This window comes from Halichoeres trimaculatus, unplaced genomic scaffold (assembly GCF_033239565.1).
Source record: "Halichoeres trimaculatus isolate MK-OKI-2021-1 unplaced genomic scaffold, fHalTri1.1 fHalTri1_scaffold_13, whole genome shotgun sequence".
Lineage (NCBI taxonomy): Eukaryota > Metazoa > Chordata > Actinopteri > Labriformes > Labridae > Halichoeres > Halichoeres trimaculatus.
In genome coordinates, this window is record NW_027437191.1 from 24,417,579 (window position 1) to 24,436,750 (window position 19,172).

Genomic DNA, 19,172 nt, shown 5'->3' on the forward strand with positions numbered 1-19,172 from the left:
AAAGGACGTCTTTCACTGCAGCGGTCACTAGAAACATGGCGCACATGAGCCTCAGAAGACTCGGGATTAACAGAGCTTTTATTCAGAGTTTAAAGTGCATTTAAATCATGTGCTGGTCACAAACACAACCAGAAATATGTGGAAACAAGTGCACAGCACTCAGATCTGGCATCTCAACACAAACCATAACGCGGCTGTTATTACAGCCTCCGCTTTTCTGGTTTCAGTCGAACCTGCTTCGGGATCTGCTCCTGTTATTAAGCACATCACCCCTATACTTTGTCCTCAGAATGAAACTAGATTAACTTCTCTCTTGAAGAATTTACATTTCTAAGACACCAAGCAGCTCTGGGTGCGTGTATGTGTGTGTGGATGCAGAGGGGACTGTTCTGTTGACGGTGAAACCCTCAAAGTGGACTCTGTCGTCAGAGTTTCTGACCGGATGATTCAGAGCTCCTTTCCTCTGGAGGTAAACTGTTTACACGGATCAGTTCGCTCAACAGAGACTCGATATGAGGCTGAGATGGCATGTGGGGACCCACTTCAATAGAGACACACTGCTGGGACATTTGGCAACACAGATGAAAACTTGTAAACAGAAACGTCCCCGTTTACAGAGCCACATTCAGAGTTTACTCACTTCTCAGACGCAGGATGCAGGTTGCCTTTTAAGGATTTTTAATGACCTGAGGGTATTCTGCTTCCCCATATTCAAGTGGGTTTAAAGTAACAATACTGCTGGAACTAAACATGCAGATTGTCAAACCTCTTCATATCCATATGCTGTAGAAATTCCTGGATCTGTCTGTGAACTGATCAAAACACTCTGGTCTAAAGATATCAGGAGATTTTCACAGAGTCCTAAAAGGTTGTGACGAGATCTACTTGAGACTTGCTGAAATAACAAGACTATTGCATAAGGAAACTTGACACACTGAAAGTGAGGCCCTTAAACACTAAGGTCTGCCCACAGCCCCGCCCCCTGACAAACCTCCTGAGGGCCAGGCAATCAGAGGGAAGGTCTTTTTTTAAGAGATGGCTGCTGATACAAAGCGTTTCAGACCGAGGCTGAAATAAGGGTTTTCTGGAACACCAGTGTGAAGATACTATGGGTGCAACTTCTTGCTGATGAATGATGTAATTTTAGTAGCCTCCCCTCCTTGCGTGGTCCATTTCAAGCAGAAAATGTACGTGTTGTGCACATCCTTCATGCAGACCTAGTAGTGTCTGACATACTGGTATTTATACGATTCATCATACAGAGATTACAGTGATAACTGTGCAATGAACAATTCCTGGTGTGAATTTGCAGTAAGCTCGGCAGAGAAGAAGAATTGGCGACAAAAGTGTTGTGAACAATGTGAACTTCTTCATTTGGGGTACACTGCCCCCCTGCAGTTTAGAAACAGACGCCACTGAGTGTTAAAAAGAACAACAGCCACTCGTGTTCTCTTGTGCTGATTCTGCATGTCTTATTTCTGTGCATCATGTTTGTGCAGAAAGCATAATCGAGCCTTAAGCCTCCAAGCTGACTGCTTTAAACCTGTTAAGTCTTATGTACAAAAAATTGCCCATTTTTTTTTTGTCTGCTCTCTTAACTTACATTCACTCACTTACAGAAGCACTAAGTCAAAGTGATCGACCCGGTCATCATCCGTTGTACATCCTGCCCATTTAAAGACTTTGGCTGCCCTTTGCCTCGTACTCGGGCAGCATGTGCAGCTGTTTGTCCGCTGAAATCTTAAAGGGATATTTTTAGGCTCTCCTCGCTTGTGTCCAGAGTCCAACAAGGGGAAACTCCAGGCTATCACTTTATGATCCATCAGCAATCCCACAGATGCCTGGACTTTACCTCACAGCTGCTCCACAACAACATACACTTGATGTTAACAAACAGCCCCCGCTGGTTCAAAACGCATCAGCAGACGCTCACGAGCGGTAAACCTCTACGACCAAAACACTTGAACAACATCCACAGCACTCCCTGGATCATGTTTCTTTGTGTTTGTTTCAGCTCTAATGATATCTGGGGGCAAATATAGCTCATGTTAATATCTCTGGCCTCTGTGCTTAGTAATTGTTCTGAATCTTTGAAAGCACGAGCCAAACTCTGACACAAGCTCTCAAATAATCACAGACACGAACCTGAAAGAGTGTAAGAACACTGCAGAGAATTTGGAGGCTAATTATGAGTTAGTTTTAGAGCTAGTTCATTCTGTGGCAGTGATATTGGACACTTCATATGTAATGGAAAAGAGATATGGATAAAAGGTTTACAATTTTTCAATACTGATCTGTTATTCTATATAACTGAAGACGTCTTGTGTTGGAGTAAATTTCTAGTACGCATAACTACGTCAGGCAGTATTAGAAATTGTAGTCCGAAAATTTCTTTATGATTAAAAAAGAACAAGTTTGGTGTTCAATTTGTGTAATCTAGATACTTAGGTGTTAGGGCCTGTGTCTGATCAAAGTGTTTTTCTGGTGGCAGCTCCTGCAACCCCACTTTCAGAGCTAAAGTCATTACACAGAAGCTATGTTATGTTATGGTCCCTGCTTTGCTCTATTTTCTTAGTGTTTGGGGAAACGCTACAAAAAGGACATAAAAACAGTGGGAAATTTTTCTGTATTGTTTCAAATAGGGTCCCAACAAAGATTTGGAGTCCTTTGGGATTCATCACTTACAGTGCGAGTGGGCCTTAAGCAACTGCCCACCATGCCCATGTATTTAGATAGCTCTGATCTGCAAAAAAAATTTAAGAATACAAATTCTCTAAAATACTTGTCTGAATGAGAGCAAAAAATATCAACTAAATCCAGTCTAACTCTCCAACTGACAAGCCATCTGACTAATGGGACTTCTAGCTAATGAGCCTTCTGACTAATGGGCCTTCTGACTTAAAGGCCTTCAGAATTTTTGACTGGCAGAAATTTGATTTTTTAAACAAAAGGCATTCGGATTTTCCGACTTAGGCCCTCTGAGTAATTGGCATTCCAAGTCACTGGCCCTCTAATTTTCTGACTAACAAGCCTTCTAGCTAATGGGCCTTCTGACTGATGGCTCTTGAGACTAATGGGCCTTGTACTAATAGGCCTTCTGACTAATGGGCTTTCTAGCTGATGGGCCCTCCAACTAATTGGCCTTCTGATTTATAGGCCTTATGCTAACAGGCCCTCTGACTAATAGGCCTTCTGATTTTGAGGCTAGCTGGACTTGACAGGCCTTCTGACTAAAAGGCCTTTGTTTAACGAGTCTTCTGGTAACAGGCCATCTGATTTTCTTACCAAGGGAGCCTCTGATTTTCTGACTGACAGGTCTTCTGACACTAAGGTGGACTCGAAGTATGTGGTCAGCAGGTTGTTTTCCTTTTTGGCATTGATCATTCATGAAAAGAACAACTTACTGTGCTAAAAACAAATCACAGCTTATGTCTCTTATAAAGCTGAGGTCCCACAAGAATAATAAATTCAAAATTCAAGAAAGGTCTTATACCTGATCAAATTTAGACTAAATGATGATGATGATGAGTTTTTAGCAGTGGGTTCACTTTCTCCAGACCTGTCATTTTCTGCACTCAGACTAATGTCTATCATCAGATTTGTCTTTCATATTTGACATGTTGAGAGATTATTTTTATATTATTATTGAAATTTTGGTCAAATTTCCTCTTGCTTCACTTCACTTCCTGCCTTGATGCGTTTTCCTGCCTTTGTAATTGTGGTCCATGTCCCCTACAATCTCTCTGTTTTCACTTGTGCCCCACTTCCTTATGTAGCACAGTCTGGATTTTTCTGATGTTGTATCAAGGAACATTGTTTCATGGAGGATACATAACATTTTAGGAACTTAGACATGAAGTAGGCTTTAGGAACACAGAAGCCACTGTGCAGAGATTTTTGAGATGTTAGAATGCCGGCAGCCGTCCAAATCTTCTGGGTCAATCCTTAAACTTTGAGCTTTTCTTGCTCGATATGATTTCGAAATGTAGATTTCAAAATGACTATATAAGGGAGTGCTCAGCTTCATGAGGAGATTTAAAGAGGTCTGGCCTCTCGTCCTAACTCTCCATAAGGGGGAAAGCAATGCAGTCAGTCATCTGTGCTGCAGGAGGGCTTTAAAGTCCTGAGAGGCAGGAAGTCCACGTGAAGCCAATACAAACTCACTCCTGTCAGGGATAAAGTGTTTAATGTTTTACTCAACTTTGGATCAGAGAATTTAAGAGCTGGTTGAGGTCTCAGGAAACTGCACATGCAGACCATCACACATGTGCCTGAATCTACATCCTGCATGTGAGCCATTTGTGCTCCAGGACTTATCCTGCACCACTAATACATACCAGCGTTTCCGTATCCGGCAGCAAACCTCTTGACATTGCAGGTGTAAGTAAACTAAACAGAGCTTGGATATTTTATCAGACTATCAGGGACCAGTGCTTGAAATAGTGTGACACTTACAGTTAGGGCTTGAACACCTCCACAGGCTCACATTACCATCTTCAGCACGTCATACACTCATCAGAAATAGAGCAATTATAATCAGAGCCTGCAGCAGGAGCGGCACGTGAACGCACCACGCCGTTAAAAGTGTTTCTAAATTCAGATTTAAGACAGGGCGTGTTGGACATTAATACCATTAAGAGGTGAGTGTGACTTTGTCCTCAGCGACCCTCAGACGTCAGCTCTGAGCAGAGATAAGGTGTGAAACGCTCAGGTTTATTTCTGAGGTTTCCCAGATAAAAGTTCATGCACAGACGTATTTTTCTGTGAGCCTTTGTCTCTGTGTGCAGTGAGCTCGTCTTTATTACACACAGCCTTATACGGACGTCTGCACAGCTAAGAGAGCAGAAGAGAGAAGGAGACACAAGAATTCAAAAAAGAAACACAGTTTGACATTAAACAGGGAGAGAAATCCAGGTAGATGTTTGTTTACATGTTCCTGTTTGAAGGTCTGCTGCTTAGTTTTTCAAATCGCACCTGAAGTAGTCCAAGACTTCCAGCTACACTCAGAGTGTCAAGTAAGTTTTAGTTCCAGTTTAAACATTCTCCCCAAACTAAATAGTCTCTGAGGCCCATTATTTGTCTAAAGACCCAGGTGCATTATGCAAAACAGCACCAGACCAGCAGAGGGCAGTAAAACAACAACAGAGGCCTTTGTAGCAGTTAATGCAGTGTTACGCTCTCCACATGAACAGAACACATGGATAGAGACATGCCAAATCAGCACAAGAGATCGTTGGCTTTTATACTTTTACACTTTTTAATTCCCTGTGCGGCGTCCACTCCCAAACTGCAGGGGGCGATGTATTGCAAATGCACATCCACTAAACTAGAGTAGAAGGAGTTGTTAACACTGATTAAACCATTTTTTTGGCCAATTCTTCTTCTCTACAGGGTGTGACCACAATTTCACACCAAGTTGTTCATCAAACAGTTATCATATAGATCTCAGTGTGACCGACCATATACATTCCAGGGTTTTTGTACCTCAGACACTAGGAGCTCTGGTTCACTGGCGTGTCTTTGTGCGGGAGTTAGACATTTTCAGAGGTGTGTGAAGTGGAATTTTTCCACTTGAGAAGGACCGCACAATGAGGTGGGACTGTCAAAATGACGAAATGTGTGCGCACAAAGCCACGTGGATCTCATGGACACGTCAGTCTACAGGGCCACTCTTTAAACTGGAACACCGGAACTAAAACAAACACATTCACACTATCAGGCTCAAAGAAGACTATTATTTTGGAGTTGTTAAACCAAGTTAATCAAGGCTGAGGTTTAGAGGTTTAGAGGTAGCTATAAAGTAGAAGAACAATATGTTGAAATGCCGAATCAATACGGGACTCTTTCCTGTGCTGTCAAACATGTGAACCTTGCCCATGGTGACATTAACAGTCCAGATAAATTCCCAGAGTGGGTCAGTCTTCAGGGGGAAATCTGTGGGCTGAGACAAAGCAGGTTTTCATCCTCGCAGTGGTTTGTGTAAGAGCTCTAATCAGCACTGACCGGTCCAGAAAGCTGACATCACTCTGAACGAGCAGCCGAGCAGCCGCAGCCAACTCTCACATGCCTTTCAGATGGAATGAGCATGAACTCACTTCCCTCATAAAACTCTGGGAGTAAAGACAGTGAGGGGGGGGGATGTGAGGAGGGTAAAACAGGGTTAGACCGCTGCTCATTTCACCTCGTTTTACAGTTTTACAGGCCGTTTAGCTCCTGAGTGCTGCTGACTCTCCTCTGGATGGTGGTCGGGCCTCCCTCCGGTGGGTTAACCCGTCACTGTCTCCAGGAGCCAGGAGTGAGTCATGAGAGAGGAATAAAGCCTGACCATCCCACCAGTGACCTCAAGGAAGATTTATCACCAACAGGCAGCACAATAATGAGACAAAGAAGCTGCATGAAACTCTCTGAGGTTATCTGAGCAAGATAAATCTGAGCTGATGTTTGACAAAGTTTGACAAAAAGGCGAGTCCACTTTCACAGATCTGTGTTAGAAAGCTTTCTTATCAACTCTTTACAAACTTTTTTAACATTGTCATTTTTTTTTCTAGCTAAGCTTTCATTTGGAGATATATGCTCTCACGTTTCTCTGTGTTTTTGGTGTCACCAACTTTGAACACATGCTGTTGTGTAAAGTCTATTTAGCAACTCTTTTGAGCAATCAGAATCAAAGTGAAATTTGTATCAGTTTTGGATGAGCCTGGGTTTCGCTGTAAACAGTAAGGGCCAATCCCAGTTCAACTCCTTAGCCTTGGTTTTGTGCAAGCATGTCTGGTGGAGTGGTGTTTTTGGTCAGATATTAAAACCCTTACTACTCCTAGTTAATATTAGCGATGTTGTGAACTGTTGGATTTTTTTGAAATTGCTCATCATAACAATCTAGCTAACACTGCTATAGTGACAACTCCTGCTAACAATAGCTACATTGATGCCAGACCAGGGTGACAAATTCACAGCAAACAAACTTTACTACAATGAACCGCATTTCATAAATGATTCGACAGCTAAGATGCATTCAGGAGCTGCATTGGCTACATTAGCTATGATAGGCTAACGTTATAATATTCAGAAGCTGCGTAATATAGCTTCTGAATACTGTAACCTTAGCTCAACTTTGCTTGTCATAGCTTTATGTGTAATTACTCATGTAATGCAGTACATCACAGTGAAGTCTGTTAACTGTGAATTTGTCACCCTAATCTGAATCTAATCTACTGTTTGTCAAAATGTTTCAAACCAAGGACCACTGAACAACTCCAGCTGTCTGTCAGTCATGCAGCTTGTTGGATTGAACACACAGCTGGTGTTAGTTGACAAACACAATCAAGATGCAGCGCAACAGAGTTGTACAACAGAGTTATCTAATGTATTTCAGGCGTTAGCTTGACCATTTTTGGGGGGGTCAGTGGACTTGAAGGAAACTGTTGCTGGTTACAATTTACTTACTGTTGCGATGGACCACTAGGGGGAGCTAGTGGACCATTATTGGTCTGTGTACCACAATTAGAGAAATGCTGCCGTAGACTACATATAGAAACCAAAACACTTTATATTACACAGTTTATGTTTTAAATCTGAAGTATGTTTCAATGGTATGGGGCTGAAACAGACTTTTCTTAAAATTTTGTTGAAATTAGCATCTCTAAAATTGGCTAAAAAACCCATCACTGTTGAGTAAAATGAATTATATTTCAATGAAGCTGGCATCAATCAAGTATTTCTGATTCTGATTCAGCTTTAAAGAGATGTACCAGAAAAACAGGAGAGATCTCTAACACAGGGACCAAAGGCAACCTCTGGTGCAGTGAATCCAGAATGCTGCAGTTCTTCAAGTGGCCACTAGAAGCTGGCACTAAAAGTGAGGCAATTCCCTTTGAGCCCAATGTTGAAGTGTCCAGTTTTACAGCAGAAATAAACCCCTTGACATTCTGGTACAAGAACAGTTTAGGACTCTTTGGCTCAAATCCTGATTCAGGGTGAAGTTTTGCACAACAGTCATTTTTGAAATTAATGAAACATTTATGCAAATTTAAATATATTAAGTGTTGTTCCTTTGGTGGGTGAAATTTTGGAGCATTTTACTTTTTTATTTTTGTTTTTGCTATTTTTTTTCTGTCTTTTCATGCCTTTAACAAGAGAGGATATGACAGTGAACGGAGCAGGAAACAGGAAGAGAGTGGGGAATGACATACAGGAAATGGGCCAAAGGCTGTATTTGAACCTGGGCATGGGCATGACATTAATTGCTTAGCCGTCTACACCCTGGATCATTTTCATTGTTTATCTTTTTGCTCATTATTGCTGATTCACCATGCTTGTATATAAACAAGAGTTTTTAGCTTGTTTGTATTTTTTTGTCACTAATTTGTTTACAATAGAAGTCAGGACTGTTGTTGACAACAGACAACATAAAGAAGCCCATAAATGTTAAACTTAAGGATTAATTTACACCAGAAGTGCCCAAACCCTTAAAGTAGCATGTAAATGCTCCGTTGTTTTGTCAGTTGCTTAGTCCCTCAGGTTTCTCTTGATACCAGATGATCAGTGGACACTTTTCTGGGGTGCTATGTGCTGCCTAAACATAAGCAAACTCTGCTTCTGACCAAGGAACATATTCTCCATTAGGGGGCGATATGGGGAAAGCATGTTAGAATGTTTCCATTGCAGGATCAGGATCTGGATTTTATTTCAAGACTATTTTGACCTGCAAACAACATTTTCAGACCCAAATGTTTCTGATTTCTTCTTTCAAATACACTAGTTTATGCCTTTTCTACTCCGTTCCACGATTTTAATTTAGGCTTGTGTCGTCACATGTGTTTTTTAATTTACACATCATGATAGACATGTTCATTTAGAGTCATAAGCTGAAAGAGTTGTTGAGTTTCTGCATGATGCCTTAGAGCTGAAGAAACCTCCGATTACACATCATAAGCAAACACCTAACTCTGCCACATGAATCCATCATGATGTTATCAGTTCTTTGATATGCCCCCTTCGTCACAGAAATGTCTCGCTCTGGGCCCTGTTTTGCTGTCATGGGAACAGCAGTAGCTGTTATGAAACCAAACAAGAGGGCAGACACTGCTGAACGTCCCCCCCCGTAAACCTCCCAAACAGATAACTGAGCTGAATTAGCTGGATGATCTCACGGTTCCCGTCTTATCAGCCGGCCTTGGGCTGCCGCTGAAGACATCAAGACAAAGTGATACAGCTGGCAAACAGGGACAAGAGACAAAGGTGGAAGTTGGTTTGTTATCAGATATCAGTGCAACAGCTGCCCAAGTGATGGAGCATCTTCTGGTGATGAGTTCAGACACCTGGAGGAGCACCAACAAGTTGCATGGTGGCTGCACCAGAGGCTAAAGGTAATAAAAAGTCGACCGAAGGATGTTTCACTATCTCCAATCTTTAAACTGACTATATCTCATCCTACAGCTCAGGTTCTGGTAACATTTCCCACTTTCAGTTCATCATATCCAGAAAAATCCAGTTCAGATTTAAAGCTACTGTAAAGAACCTGATAACCGTTTGAGGCAAACTTTCTTCATCCATAGCACATATCTGTCTTTCATTTGGCTTTTGAAGCCAACAGAAAAATAAGTGACTGAAAATAGCTACAATGAAAACAGTCGAGGGGAAAGAAGCTATTAATGGAGAGAAGAGCCCCAGGAGATCAAGGCAGGGCAAAGCATGCTGGGTAAGATAACACAGAGGAGGCCGCACAGGTCACAGAGCTGCTCTGTTGGTTGTTTGGGTTTATCGTGGACCATATGAAGCACTGTTTCCATACTAATACAGGAGACCAGGCTGCTATCTGATTCTGAAATGTTTCACATTTGATTTAAAGCGTCTGGGTGACCGCCTTTGAGCACAATCAAACATTTAAAACTGATGGAGCAAAAACTTAATAATGTGCAAGTAATGAGGTACCTCTTCCTATTATACTGAACTAAACCTCCATCGATGAAAGAATGTCTTTCATCAATGAAAGACAGATATGTGCTATGGATGAAGAAAGTTTGCCTCAAACTGAGGCAAACTTTCTTCATCCATAGCACATATCTGTCTTTCATTTGGCTTTTGAAGCCAACAGAAAAATAAGTGACTGAAAATAGCTACAATGAAAACAGTCGAGGGGAAAGAAGCTATTAATGGAGAGAAGAGCCCCAGGAGATCAAGGCAGGGCAAAGCATGCTGGGTAAGATAACACAGAGGAGGCCGCACAGGTCACAGAGCTGCTCTGTTGGTTGTTTGGGTTTATCGTGGACCATATGAAGCACTGTTTCCATACTAATACAGGAGACCAGGCTGCTATCTGATTCTGAAATGTTTCACATTTGATTTAAAGCGTCTGGGTGACCGCCTTTGAGCACAATCAAACATTTAAAACTGATGGAGCAAAAACTTAATAATGTGCAAGTAATGAGGTACCTCTTCCTATTATACTGAACTAAACCTCCATCGAGGAGGCTTAGCTCAGTGTAACAAGAAGTATTTCCTTCTGAGATTAACTATGCTAGTCTCGATACATGACAAATATGAGATATGTTGTAGTGTGAAATTCTTAGGTCCACTCTAGAGGTCAATCAGTAATTAACAGCACTGTAATAAATGTAAAGCATAGCTCTAAACCTTGAGTTTGTGGAGCAGGAATCAACCATATTTTGACAGGAGGTAAAGGATAATACAATACTTAAGTTATCCACAAGATCCTACTATTTTTGCATAATGTATCAGGCCCTTAAGTCAGAAAATCAGAATGCCTGTTAGTCAGCAGGCCGATTAGACAGAACTCAGAAGGCTGTATGTCAGAAGGCTTGTTAGTCAGAAAATCATGAGGCCCGTTAGAAAATTAGGAGGCTTGAATGTCAGAAAAAATCAGAAGGCCCATTAATCAGAGAAATCAGGAGTCCTGTTACTCAGAAATTCAGAAGTTCAGTAAGTCAGGACATTAGAAGGCCTGTTAGTCAGAAAATTAGAAGGCCCATTAATCAGAAATTCAGAGGGCCTGTAGTCAGAAGGTCCGTCAGTCAGAAAACCAGATGGCCCATTAGTCAGACAGCCTGATAGTTAGAATATCATTAGGCTCATCAGCCAGAAAGTTAATCAGAAAGTAGAGGACCATTAGTTAGAAGGCCATTACTTTAAGAAAAGCAACTTAATACAAACTATTTTAATACTATTCTGATTTTCCGATTAATGATCCTCCTAAGAATAGGGCCGGTCCCCTTTTGCGAAACACGTCATGGGATGAATGTACCAAATTTTACAACATTTCATTGCTCAATTTTTAGACCTTTGCTCAAAAATCTGGAGTGAGTGCCAAGGAGGTCATCAAAGTCGGCAGGGCTCATCCTTATGGGGATATGGCAATTTGTTGAAAACTTGCAGTCCATTATATGTCGGGATACTCCAGTCTGGACTGAAACATTAGCTGTCAGCCACAGAGTGAAGAAGAGAGGTCTGTTTTCTTATCAGTAAGAGCAGCTGGTCCCCTGAGGGTGCAGCTTAAGCGCTCTCTGGTAAAGGATCTATTAAATTAATGCTTCCTAATGTACGGCTTCCTGTAACAAAAGCATTAACCGTCCCAAGACTGAGGGGAGTCATAACTCACTGATTCACTGAACGTCCCACAGCCGCTCCATTCATGAGTCAGGGTGAGTCGTCATTCACTCCGAACTTCATCACAGCTTATTATTTCACTTTATTACATCATGTTTATCCACTTTGTTTACGCCATTCACTCTCTAACTTTCTCCATATCATATACCTGCTGCTACTGGTGAAGCTTCTGCCATGTTTCCCAAAAGTTCAGGGGAAAGCTGTAAGTAAGGATCAATGAAGTCCTTAAACAAGATTTCTAAACTCTTGCACAAGACAGGGAAGATGAATATCTAAACTTCAAACCAGATGCCTTTAAGTTCCCTAAGGGTATCATTTGGTGAGCTAATAGTAATTGAGTATTTTTTTATACCATACTGAGCCAAGAATACTCAAAAACAATCCAGTGAATAACCTCAGATAATGTCTAAACAGCATATAAAGACTAAGGGTTTGTGTCCACTGTCAGTATTTGTGCTGGTAATGTCTGATTTCTGTACAAATTAAATGCAGAAAGTTGGGTTAACTGGCTCTAGAATCATAAAATATCGCAAATGAATTCTAAAATATAACTTAAAGGCAAGGTCTGCAGGATTTTCCTTAAAAAACTAAATTATTAACTTAAACAGAAAAAATCCTGCTCAGGCATCTTCTGTGGGCCTCTATACATGAGTGTCAGTATCTGTGTCTGGCTCAGCTCCCTCCTCTGCCTGTATGTTGATGTTTTGGTTGTTTCAGGGCACTTCTGGTTGAGGACTCGACTACTCTTAGCCACCTCAGCTAGTCACAGCACATCCAGTGCACAAGTGACTTAGCATGTTGGTCTTAGCAAGTTGAAGAAGCTACCCTGGGCGGCTATGATAGTGGACGTAGCATGGAGAAAGAAAAACACAACCAAAGTGAAACAAACCACCAAACAGATAAAGCTTTTTCCTACTCATGGGTGAAGCTTGGTTCAACTTTCACTCGCTTACAAGAAATTGGAGAGCAGCACAGGACGAAGAGTGACGGGAGTTGGCTTTCTGCTTACCAGGTATGTGTCAAATACCCTTGATTAGCTTGTGCTAACATGCCAAGTCAGGTGCACAGCTCTCGAGTCTCTCCCACATAGAAACGTGATGCTACAGGTGGTTGCTGGGCCAGTGAATGCGTCTACGTAGTCACAGAGGAGCCTAGTTTAAATGTTGTGTTCATTGGAAATGTGGGGAACAAGCATTGAGGTACTCATCCCTGGAAAAAAAGTGCCCCTAAAGCAGAGACAAATAGCCAATAAAGAACTCTTGCTGGGGTAAGATATGGGCATTGAAGCGTGGTTATTGCCAACCAGAGTCACAGAAAATAATCCCCAAAGGAAGTCTGATGGGCAAAATTCACCAGATCCATCTCTGGTCCGACTGACCTTTATTAAACCAGATAAAAGACCCACTGAGATCAAGACCTCATTCACAAGAGTGACCTGGTCAGGAGAGGCAGCAGCACACAAAATAGATATAAACAAGCAGATGTCATTTCTGTTGCTTTGTGAAATGTTCACAATTCCCCACATTTTAAATTTTGAGATGTTTTTTCTGTCACAAATACCAGAAATGTATTTATGATCCAGTGTTTCCTGTGCGCAAAGTCATTACTGTTTACTAACAGTGAGGAGATCACTACTGCAGCCAGCCACCAGGGGGAGCTTCATTCTAAGGTAGTTGTTGAGTCATCCATCATCTTTTGAGTGCAACATTGAGAGTCAAACAGACTTAAATTGGATAACAACATTCAGTATTGTTGAATATTGAGTTTTAACATAATTTGTAAATATAATCAGTTGGTTTGAAGGTTATTTTCTTTCTTTCTTTCTTTCTTTTTATTTTTTTAGCATCACATTGGTACAAAAAAGTCTTTCTTCTGAAATTGTTTCAATCCTAGTGATCCTTAACTTTTTGGGTTCCCTAAATTTTTACATATAATATTAGTACTTGTACTAGGTTGGGGAGAATTAATGGATTATTTTTACATGACTCAAAATCAACTTTTACATCATCCAAACTGTTTTAAATACTCTCAGGAAAACATTGTCAGGCTTATGTTTCCAAGATGCAGCTCAGCCTTTTGGGGTCAGATTATGAGGTTCAAGTTCACTCACCTGCTCACAGCTCTGCCTTTTCTCTGTTGTGCGACAGGTGTTCAATCCAGAAAGTCACTCCAATCTTTTTCTGCTCACTGACAACTTTCACAACATCACAGTCTTGTTCTGTATCTCCTTTTCTTCTCTGCCAGAGCTCAACAACCAGCCAGAAAGGGATGTTCAGCTCTGTCCTCTCCAAGTTTGGTCTGACAGCTCACAGAGCGAGAGACCCAGAGCTGGGGAGGAAGAGGGATATAAGTCAGAGTCTCTCTTTCAACTTCAGGAATAAAAAAGTCTTGTTGTCTCCAGGAGATGTGGAGCGTTTTCTCTTCAGCCTGTGAGTGAGAGTCAGCTCTATATTTAACCTGTGCTCTCAGTCTGTGTTAGCAGCTGAACGGACTGCCTGGAGCTTTAACAAACCCCCAACAGCTGAAGTGTGAGCCGGTCCAGCAGCCTGACCACTCCTCCTCCTCTTCCTCCTCCTCTTCTCGCTCCAGGACTCGGTTTGGCTCCGTTTATGTTGGTTGGATGAGGTTTCCACTTAGCACTGCTATAGCTTGACTTCAGTTCAGCAGGTTGTTTTGTTTCTCAAAGCCACAAACCTGTGCTCTGAATCCAAGGTTACAAATCTGCCAAAAACACCAAATATGTCATGAGGGATTTAAGGGAAATTATGTAAAGTGGATATTTAGACAGCAGATTTCTGTTACATCCAGTGTTTAGACTCTTAATTTGTTATTTCAATAACAAATCTGCTGGAGAATATTTGTATTGGATGGAGGTAGCAATGGATTACACTATTTATCCATTCAAGAGCAAAAAATGGATGAAAAGTCCAAAGGTGACCTCTTCTTGATGAAATTCCTGTAAGGCTTCATCTTTACACTCTCTGAGAACATGTTTTTACTGTGTAAAGCTGTGCAAGTGAATAAAGATTCAATCTAAACATAAAATACTGAAATTCTGGCTCTGTCTTTAGATGTAAAATATGGACAGGCTAAAATGATGATGAGGCCTGAGACTCACACACACACACACACACACACACACACACACACACACACACACACACACACACACACACACACACACACACACACACACACACATTATTTTGGTCATGCGTTTACTTCCTCTTTTGATTGTATCAACTGTGCTCATCCAAAAAAGTAAGGCAACATAGATAGAAGATGCAGGATGTACGTGACCACAAGGGGCACTAGAGAGGCAGAAGTTGTGTGGTGTGATCAACTGGAGCCAAACTAATTTGACCAACAGGCCTTTTAAACTTCAATCTAACCAGCCTCCTGATTTTCTGACTAACAGGCCTTTTAATTTCTGACTAACCAGCCTTCTGACTCAATAGCCTTCTGATTTTCTGAATAAAAGGCATTCTGATTCAAGGGCCCTTTGATTTTTTTAACTAATGCCCCAAACACACCAGACACGTCTGCAGTGCAACTCCGTTGTGCTGCGTCTTGACCGCGTTTGTCAACTCATACCAGCTGCCTGTTCAGTCTGACAAGCACCACTCCATTGATAAGTCTCTCTTCATTCATTTTAGGCTGTGAAACCTCAAACCTGTTGACCCCCGGTCTTGCTCCGCTCATTATGTCCTTTTATCATCATAGTCAAGCTAAATACGAACTGATTTTGACATGGTCTGTTATTTTTGAAAGTCACTGAGTGTTTTTAGGTAGTTTCAGGTCATGACCTACTGTCCCGCTCGATCTTCCCTACACTGAATTAATGCTTCACAGCTCCGCATCTGTCAAAAATAGGATGGCTGTGTATTACCTGCAACACGACAGACCAGTCACGCAGACTTACTGCAACAGAACAGATCAAGTGCAAGTTGATAAAATGACTTGAATGAAACCTATTTGATCTGCTTGCCGTAACTGAACGCAGACCCACTGCACACGTGTCCGGTGTATTTTAGCCATAATGGTTTTTGATTTTGTAAATAATGGGCCTTTTGATTCCTGAAAAACAGGCTTTTAGACTAACAGGCCCTCTAATTTTTTTCATTTTCCCACTAACAGGCCTTCTGATTTTCTGACTGATGGGCCTACTGACTAACCGGCCTTCTGATTTTCTGACTAACGGGCCTTTTTTGGGGGGGCTCATCATGGCAGGGAGCTTTTACACTGGACTCACTTTATGGTTGGCACTAAGCAAGGGATGAGAGACTGACTTCAGACACAGTTGAAGTTAGGAGAACTTAAAACTAGAAATCGAGACCATTAACTCATTATCAAAAGGTTTACTGAGAGAATTAAGAGAAAAGTCACTTTGTTTTCTAACTGACCTCAATGAAATCTAACTTCTGGCTGTAGCCAGCTGTGCTGCCCCTTGCAGGCTGTTAGAGGAATGTACGCACTGCTTTCTCAGTTAAACCCCAGCCATATTGGGTCTGTTGCTGTTATCAAACTACTGTTTTATTTCTTAAATGACCCTTCAAACACAGTCTTGTCTCTGTGCGAACATGTTCCACACTTCGTTGAGATTTATTATTTCCAGGAAGATGTGAAACTCCTCAGGACAAGACGACCTCCAGAAACTGAGCGTTCTCATGTGCGAGAGTGTTACGAAAGCCATCTTGGCCTCACGTCTTTGTTTTATGAAAAGATGAGATTATTTTTCATGTGCTGACATGTTTGGAAGTGTTTCTGGAGAAAACAAAAAAGCTTTTACCGTCTTCCTGACTAAAAATATCTTTGTAAAATCTCTGTGTGGTCAGTAAATCACTGCTCACTGATGGGATGAAGCTTTAATGTCAGCTGTGTTGTGTCTGCTGCTGCTGGATGTCAAACTTTGTAACAACACAGAGCTCAAATTCTCACGGCTTCTCGCTTCTAACACCCAACTCAAGCTCACTTTTATGAGGAACAAATGTTCTTGTATTTACAGCGAGGAATTAATCATTTTGTGTTTGAAAAGGTGCTCCTGGCCTCCGCTCTGTGCAGCTTATGTAAAACTCGCGGAGACTTTCAGGAGAGCACAAGGTCCAAGTTTGGGTTTTTGTAACTGTAGAACAATGAATAAAAAGAAATTAGCGAACACCCACACCCTTTCATTTACAGCTAAGCCGCAATGTGAAAAACTGAGTCATACAAGCCTACTGCTGACGAGGTAAACTCTGAATCTCTGTTCCTGTACACTTTGAACAAACTCAGAGCTCAGCTTGACACGGAGGGAATAACTTCAGTTTAGCAGGTAAATATTCAACAAAACATGATTTAAAAGAGACCCTTTGACTTAGTGATGTGCTGGATAAAAGACTAAAGTATTGCAGACTGCAGTACCGACATTCACAATCTCCAGAGGATCATGAAAGTCAGTGCAAGAGCCAAGATTTTTCAAAGTCAGACCCATTTCACAACCAAAAAAAAAGCTGATAAAAGATTAACTTTATTAGGGTCCAGAGAAAAATGGAAAAATACGGTATCTCTAAAGTCTCAAGGATACATCCTCTTGGGACCATGATCATTATTTCACAAAAATCCAGTCCAAAGTTGCAGATCTCTATCAGGATTAAAAACAACAGAGGAAATCGCAACTTTTAAAGAACATCCTTATGGGATCATTAGTTAGGATTTCTGTAGTATTAACAAATAAAGCCTCTGGGGATCAGGAATGTCTTCACAACACTTTTCAAAAACTTGTGTAAGATGACTGAAGATTCTCTAAAGTTAGCTACATGTTGGCACTCATTGAGAGTTGATGAAAGATTCTTCTTCTTCTCATTATTATTATTATTATTATTATTATTATTATTATTATTATTATTATTATTATTATTATTATTGTTATAGATTAATTTTCATGTTACTTATTGATAAGTTGATGAGCAGGATAAAGGAAAGGGAAATAGAATAAATGTTTAATAGAGTAGAAAATCTATTTAACTACAGCCTCGGTTTTTAGGAGAAAATCACCTGGGGACCATGAATATCTGAACCAAATTCCCAGCAACTTGTGTTGCATCTAGCTTTGGAAAGCACCTGCCAAATTAAAATAGTAGAATTTTAGAATTTATGCAGGAGCTTTAAAGAGATGCCAACAACAAATAAAGTTGTCATGGTGTTGCTAAAAGAAAAATCTAAGAATCCCAATAGTTTGAAGCTTAGTCTCTGGGGATCATGAATAGAATGAGTTACATTTCACTGCAAATAATCCAAAAGTAGTTCATATTTAAAAAAAAAACAACAACTAATAATTGGAAATGCATTTATCATCCAGAGAGCATGATTTGTGACCCAATTTTTTTAATTTTTATTTTATTTAAAGTCTAGACATTGTTTTATTAAATCATATTTTCAGTAGTTATGGATTATCAGATACTTCACAGGAGATTAGATCAAAAAGTGTTATCATGATACACAATCTAAGCACCATGAACATTATATGAAAACAAATCTCCAGTTGTTTTGATAATATATGAAGGGTTTCAGTCATTCAGGTATTCAAGAATAACATCATTTTTTGTGTTTTAAATTACAGCAAACTGAGTCAACTCATTATCATAATTTTATTTCATGCTTCAGAGTTTGCTTTTTTTCCCCCTCATCTTGTTCTTAACTTCACTTGTCACTTGTTTTTACCCTTATTTAATGTATTCATCTGTAGTACTTTGAGATTTGCTCTAAATGTAAAGTGCATATATATTAAAAAAAACACATTATTATTATTATTATTATTATTATTATTATTATTATTATTATTATTATTATTATTATTATTATTATTATTTACCGATTTATTTATAGAAAACAACATTAAGGGACATAACGTACTCTATGAGAAGCTTGTATTAGCTCAAATATACAGTACTTCAGTTACACAAATTAACTGCAGAGACATGGGAAAGTGCAGTGACATCATAATACATTATTTCATTTAATGATGAACAACGCCCCCTAGCTGTGATTATTGTCTCTACTCGTGATTCATGTTTGAAAATTATGATATCCTCCAAACGCATGTCTGGATTTTTCCCCTTTATTTCCACAATAGGCAGTATCATTTAAGTGTATGCTTGATTATTCATATTGCTATTAATAAAAAAAAGTTTTATTTTGATCTTACACACTTGTTTTTTTTTTTTTATGAACAACAAATAAATCCTTAATTATCTTACTGTCTGTGATTTTAATGTATTAACAAATTTAACCCATCTGGATATCTGTTACACTTGCGTTAAAACTGTTGGAATAAAAATATTTGATTTACAAACCTTCAGCTGTGTAGGTTAGTAGGCTGTGACATATAACCCACAGGAACGTACAGGACATCCTGAGACTACTCTTCAAAATAAAACACAAGTCTGATGCACGTTTGGTACTTTGTAAAAGTAAAAAGCGATAAATGAATCTACACGACTTAGTTTATTAGGTAACTTTTTTTTCCACAGGATTTCTCCTTCTGATTTTGAATCCTTGTGAAAAGTTGAAGA

General features: G+C 40.2%; 1 protein-coding gene across 1 annotated transcript in view; it reads right to left on the minus strand.

The window, feature by feature from the left end:
- LOC141802107 (filamin-A-interacting protein 1-like) overlaps window positions 1–14,105 on the minus strand; it is a 31,349-nt gene extending 17,244 nt beyond the window's left edge. The window contains exon 1 of the mRNA XM_074685532.1: window positions 13,733–14,105. The gene's annotated coding sequence lies outside the window, so the exon portion shown is untranslated. The remainder of the gene's footprint in view (window positions 1–13,732) is intronic.
- Window positions 14,106–19,172: the final 5,067 nt, after the last annotated feature.